The sequence below is a fragment of the Lissotriton vulgaris genome, chromosome 1_1 (assembly GCF_964263255.1).
Source record: "Lissotriton vulgaris chromosome 1_1, aLisVul1.2, whole genome shotgun sequence".
Lineage (NCBI taxonomy): Eukaryota > Metazoa > Chordata > Amphibia > Caudata > Salamandridae > Lissotriton > Lissotriton vulgaris.
The window spans coordinates 1,641,167,586-1,641,174,535 of record NC_141685.1 but is presented as its reverse complement, the minus strand read 5'-3'; the positions used below and the strand labels follow the sequence as shown (position 1 = coordinate 1,641,174,535).

At 46.1% G+C, this 6,950-nt stretch overlaps 1 pseudogene; it reads right to left on the bottom strand.

Moving 5' to 3' along the window:
• Positions 1-1,497: 1,497 nt before the first annotated feature.
• Positions 1,498-6,749, bottom strand: LOC147750976 (28S ribosomal RNA; annotated as a pseudogene).
• Between the last annotated feature and the right edge of the window lie 201 nt (positions 6,750-6,950).

The window sequence follows — 6,950 nt, the reverse complement described above, 5'->3', positions numbered from 1 at the left end:
ACAAGGAGAAGGGGCATGCAACCCTTCATCCAAGCCTTAATAGGCCCCAGGCCACATTCCATTAAAAAGGGGAGGATGAGCCATGTGTCCCCAGAGCCTCATTACACCCCGTGGATTCCATCCCCCAGGACAACATTCAATTAAAAAATGGGAGAGGGCAACAGGCCCCCCTTCCCAAGCCTCATTTGTCACAGGAGTCCCGATTCCCTGTGACAAAATTTAACAAAAAAGGAGAGGGGGCTGAAATGCTTCCCTCTCCGAGTCGCCAAAGACACTGGGGACACCATCACCAGGGGCCAAATTCAATTAAAAAATGAATAGGGGCCACAGGGCCCCTTCTCCCAGAGCCTCACTCTGCCCTGGGGAACCTGTCCTTTGGAAGCTGTTCAGTCCACAGGAGCACCATGCTCCTCCCTGATCTGATGCCACCCTTCCCCTGTATCGGCCTATGTCTTTACATTGGGTCCCATCTCTGCTCTTCATCACAGAAGGGCACACGCTGCCTCCCCAGTCTGCAGCGACCATGCCATGGGTAGGAATTGTCCCTCTAGTCCATCAGTGAAGGGTTGGTGCCTTCCACCTTCCTGTTCCCCGAGCCTGGTGAACTAAGGAAGGCTAAGCCCACAGCTAACTCCCATTCTTCCCTTGGGCCTGCTGGAAAGCCATTTTTCCTTGACTATTAAGCCCCCATGAAGTGGGGGTCCACAGAACCCGAGGGGAGACAAAAGTCTAGTTAGCTGCTCTGGTAGGCCTACTGGTCAGCCAGCTTGACCGATCTTCTGGTCAGTCAATCACCAGTTGGTCCTCTGGTCACCCAGCCCAGTGGCCAGGTGGCTCTGCCCTACCTCGTGATCCGAATGCCTGATCATCAGCCGAAAATGAGACCCCTCAGGAGACTCCTACCTTGAGCCACCAACCAGCTGCTTGTCTCCGGTCATCTCTGCTAGTTCCCATTCAGGCCATCTGGTCACCCTGCTGACCATCGAGAGATTGTGTCCCCATCCCTGCATCAAGTGGTGCAGAGTGGGAGGGGGAGGCGCCGATGCTGCACTGCACGTGGTTGAGGCAGCCTCCCACAGGCCCACACCCCACCCTTCCCACCAGCCTAGAGGCAGAGGGACCACAGAGGGGCTTCAGCACCAAAGGATGGAAACAAAAGCTTGGCTCATCTGATGAATTTCGATAGTTCGCAGCAAGGTAGCTGAATCAGGTAATCTACAAATGATTTTAGCACCTGGTGCCCCACGAACATGCAGAGCACTAAGGGTGATGGAGGTAGCCCTCTTCCATTCACACCAGTCCCCAAGCGTGCGGCTCTATTCACCAGCCCAAAGGGCAGGAATGCACTATATTTCTGTCCTTTCCTTGTGCTGGTGCACTGTTTGCTGCCTAGCCCCAATGCAGGCCCTGTGTGCTTTAGTCCAAGGGTGCCTGCGATGCAAACAGGATTGTGCCGTAAGGGAAACCCCACTGCAAAGAAACAATCCTCTGAGGCATTTTCCTCTTTCTCCGCAGAAATAAGAAAAACAAGGAGAAATAAAGGTATTTCTCCTCATTCTGCATCACCTGGGGAGGCATAGCATTTTGATACATTCACAGGTCTACCAGTAATCGCAAATCTGGGAATGCGCCAAAATCAATGGGTAAATGCGTGGAAACAACCATGTTCCACCCTTGGAATGCCTTCCTGGGGCAGAGTAGGGCAAAGCAGAGATTTGCGCTATGTTACTCAGGATTTAATAAACCAAGCCACGGAACCTGGCCTTGTGTGTATTGATAAATCTGACTTAATAGTTGCGTCACTCTTGTACACCCTTGCGTGTCACAAGGGTGACATAACTCAATGATAAACCTGTCTCCAAATGTCTGAACCTGCTATTCCTATAATACTGAGCAGAATCACTATTGCAGCAACACATCTTAAGTAGGGTAAAACTAACCTGGCTCACATGGTATAAAACAAGCTCATATTCCCTACTAGTGGGTGAACAATCCAACGCTTGGTGAATTCTGCTTCACAATGATAGGAAGAGCCGACATCGAAGGATCAAAAAGCGATGTCACTTTGAATGCTTGTTCACCACAACCCGTTATCCCTGTTTACCTTTTCTGAGAACCTCCTGCTTGAAACCCAAAAAGTCAGAAGCATCAGGAGGTCCCATTGTAATGATTTGTATTTAAGCTGAAAATCGAGATCAAGCAATCTTTGACCTTATGCTCCACAGAGGTTTCTGTCCTCCCTGAGCTCACCTTAGGAAACCTGCATTATTGTTTGACAGGTTTATTGTCCCAGTATAACTCCCTCCATGCCCCTGCCTCCAGAGTGTAACCCTATGGTGGGCACAGGGCACTAGGAGCCAGAGGCAAGAGACCCATGAGGCCTCACCAAGTAAGTGAAAAAACAGTAAGAGTACTGGTATTTTGCTTGTGGCCCAAGGGCCTTCCACTTATCCTATACCTTTCATGTCTCTTCACAGTGCCAGGCTAGACTGTAGCTCAAGAAGAATTTCTTTCCCCGCTGTTTCAGCCAAGCCCATTCCCTTGGCTGTGGTTTTACTGGTACATAGTGACAGTGGAATTCTTGTTCATCCATTTATGTGTGGCAACCAATTAGATGATGAGACCTTTGACCACCTCCGATATTCAGAGCAATGGCTAGAAAATAAATCACATCATGGCAACACCCACCTCGGGCCTTCGTGATGCTTTGTTTTAATTAAACAGTTGGATTCCCCTGGTCTGCTGCAGTTCTGAGTCAACTGCTAGGCACCTGCTGAGGCAGAACACCAGCCCCTGCCCCATGAAGGGGCATGGGAAGAGGCAAGCACCTCTGCTGGGGTTAGCCACAGAAATGTCCTGACTCGCATCCAGAGTCGCTACCACTCCAAAGGCCAACACCTCATCCAGCTGTGATGCACATCCAGCCCCGCTTTGCACCCCAACCTGACCAACTCAGTCCTTAGAGCCAATACGTTTCCAAAAGTCATGGATCTAACATGGCGACTTCCCATACCCATACCTACATTGTTTCAACATGCCAGGGGCTGTTCACCTTGGAGACTTGCTGCAGATATGGGTATGGCCCTGCATGAGATTGACACCATCTTCCCCAAATTTACAAGGACCACTGGGCATAATACTACGCTACGCTAACGGTGCATGCAAAGTTTGTACTAATTCGCAAATTGCACGTAGTACAGTACCAAACCAGTGTTTAATCACGTAGCGTAGCAGCTAAATGAACAACATCCTCAGATGCTTTGAAAAAGCAATTTTACATGCTTAAAAGCATATAACCAATTCACAAAAGTGAGCTTTTACAATGGAAACATTAGTCAATGAGAGAGATGATTATTTTGGGGTCCCTCCCTAACCTAGGTAGAGGACCAAGCAGATGCCTTGAACACAAAGGGGCAGATTTACAATAACTGGCGCATCCCCAGGGATGCGGCAGTTATTGTGCGCCGCAGCTCCGCCACCCATGGTGCCCCGCATTTACAATACAGTGCACCGTGGGGCAAAAACGGCACAGATGCGTGACGCATCTGTGCAGTAAGGGTGGCACATTGCTGGAGTTGCTCCAGCAAGGCTCGGGGGTGCCCTATCTGTCCAATGCTGCGTCAAGCCTTACGCCTGCTTCAAGCAGGCGTAAGGGTTTTGACGCAGCATTGGCCTAAAAGTGACTAAGTGAAATCTTGTAGATTTCACTGAGCCACTTTTGCGAGGCGCACCTGCCCCGGAACGCCCACCCTGCGCCGGAATGCTCACATGTGGCGCAGGGCTTTACAACGTGACGCAACTGCCTAGATGCGTCACGTTGTAAATGGGTCGCAGGGATGCGCCACGTTTACGCCACCGTTGCGTGACGCAAACGTGGCGCAAGTCCAACATAAATCTGCTCCATAGAGCATAAACAAAAAGCACATTTTGTTGAACTTCAGTGGTGGTCCCATCCTCTTAGGACCACCCCATGCACAGTTATTGGCGAAAAACAATCCCAACCAAAGGCCCTGTAAAGCATTATGGGAGGAGATTAACAGTGGGCAGTGAATATTCTAGTATCCAATATCAAAATAATTCTACAAAGAGCTGCAGTTCACCTAGCCGTTACTAGATGTCCCTCACGAGTCAAATGCAAAGCGTTGAAATGATTCTTACATCAAGCTGCAGTTCTACTAGTAGTTACAAGATGTCCCTCACGAGTCAAATGCAAAACCATTGAAACCCTTTCATCAAGTATTTGCATTTGACTCATAAGGGACATCTAGTAACCACCAATTGAACCGCAAATCTTCGTAGAATTATTTTGATATTGGCTACTATATAATATTCACTGCCCATTGCTAATTTCATCCCATAATGCTTTGCAGGGCCTTTGGTTGGGAATGTTTTTTTGCCTATAACTGTGCTTGGGGTGGTCCTAAGAGGATGGGACCACCACCAAATTGTTAAATAAGATGTACTTTTTTGTTTTCAAAGCATCTGCTTGGTACTCCCCCTAGGTTAGGGAGGATCCCAAAATCATCACCTATCTCACTGCTTGCCAATTTTTTAGTATCACTTTTGTGAAAGTACTATATGCACTTTAGCATATAATGATAGAGATACTTATTTTATCATAACTGGCTCTGTGCAGGATGCCATTTGTAATTATTTAGCAATTTTTTTCACAGTGCAAACAAGTACATCAGCTACGCTACACAGACTACGTGTACGGCGTGAAATTCAAAATATACTAAGTGAAGCTATGTGTAGTGCTGCTACACAAACTACGCCCAGGCCTAACAGGAAGCCTGCCAGAACTGCAACATTTTCCAAGGCTTCAGGCCCTCTCTTAGGGGGTGAAAACATTCCAGGGCACCCTGCCCTTCTGAAAAAAAAGAATACTTTTTCACAGAGCTCCCTCTTCCTTCTCCAGGATGCTTGTGTACCCCAAAGGACACCTCATAAGTGCCAGTTTCCGGCGCTCTGGGTCCTTTCAATTGGCTGATGTGGACAGAGGCTATTGCTCGTCCCTTCTGAATGGAGCTCGCCCATCTCTAGAACCAACTTACCCATGTTCATTTGCTGTTCACATGTAATCCTTCTCTACTTCGGCCTTAAGAGTTCTTGTTTGGTTATTTGCTACTACCACCAACATCTGAACCTGTAGTGACTCCACCCAGGCCCTGGCCCTAGGCTTCCATGCGCACTGCAGTGGCCCTCCTACTCATTTCAGCTTAGCCATATGGCTCTCAGCACCAGATATAGGCCCAACGCTCCAGCGCCATCCAGATTCAGGGCTAGTTGATTCAGAAGGTGAGTTCCTACACACTGCTTAGCAGATTCCAAATTCCATGGCCACTCTCCTGCTGTGCATATCAACCAATACCTTTTCTGGGGTCTGATGAGTATCAGCATCGGGCACCGTAACCCATCGTTTGGTTAATTTCTACTTACCAAAAGTGGTCCACTAGGCACTCGCATTCTATGCCCAGCCCCTCACCAGCAAGCTGGACTTCTTACCCACTTAAAGGTTGAGAATATTTTGTTCCCAAAACCTCTAATCATTTACTTTATCAAATAAAACTAGGGCTTCCAAGTCCCAGTGATCCTGAGGGATACTTCAGAGGGAACCATGTAATAGTTGGTTCTGTAAGTCTGTCACCCCATATCCAGGTTGGACTACTGATTTGTATGTCAGGATCATTACAGACCTCCACCAGAGTTTCCTCTGGTTTCACCCTGCCCAAGCATAGGTCACCATCTTTCAAGTCCTATCACACCTGTTCATGCTCCCTGACAGAGCGGGCAAAACAGACTGGTGATGCACTCGCTGTGAGGGTGCTACAGGATCCCACCTAAGCATGTGTGCACTGACTTGCACCTTTATTGTGCCACATGGCTGCAATAGGCCCGCCTACATGTGCACTTGTTAGAATCTCTGGTCTGTATTTCAGGATGAGTCAGGTGGGTAACTGACATAGCCACAGAACCCTGGTATGAAGTGTGGACCTCCTCACCAAGTGGCTCAATGCAGTTAGGGCACACTGTGCACAGTCTGCCTCAATCAACAGTCACACCTGGAGAATGCGGTCCTGTCCTCTTTCCCCACCCCAGCACACCCCAAGGGGCATTTGCAATGGAAGGCAAGAGGATGTCAATCTCCCTATGCCCCATGGTGAAACTGCTGCCAGGAAATCTGGAACACACTGCCCAGAGCAGAGAACCACCTCCTACCCCAAAGCCTTCCCAGCTGACTCAGAGCCTGTTGCGGCACAACACCACAGAGGAAGAGATAAGCACCCTCATGACCTGTATTGCTACAATTCTGCTGACACATCTGTTGGTACTGTCCCATTTATAATGAAATATTGACATGTTAGTAATTTTTCATGAGATGAATTTTATTATATTTCTTCCATATATTATTTTATCAGTTTTTTATTATTCCTCATGAAATATTTGAAAAACATATTAATGTAACCAGTCTACAAATAATTTACTGATAGAATATCAATGACAAAAACATCAATGTTAAAAATAACGACAAAAAAATATAGAATACAAAAATATCGACTCCCATACCTACACAGGTAAGTACAAACATATTGAATTACAAATATTGATGTAAAAAATATTGATTTAAATATATAAAAAATAAAATAATATATTAGATATATTGAATTATGATTACATTTATTATACATTTTACAAAATATTACAAATAACCTTTAAAAAAAAAAATATATGTATATATATATATATATGTGTATATATATATATATATATATATATATATATATATATATATATATATATATATATATATATATATATATATATATATATATATATATATATATAACCTACTGGCCGTCGCCAGTAGGTATATATAGTTAGGACCTAGGACCTAGTTACCATAGGAAATTCCAAACATTCTATTGAGAATAACTTTGGCGTCGATTGAG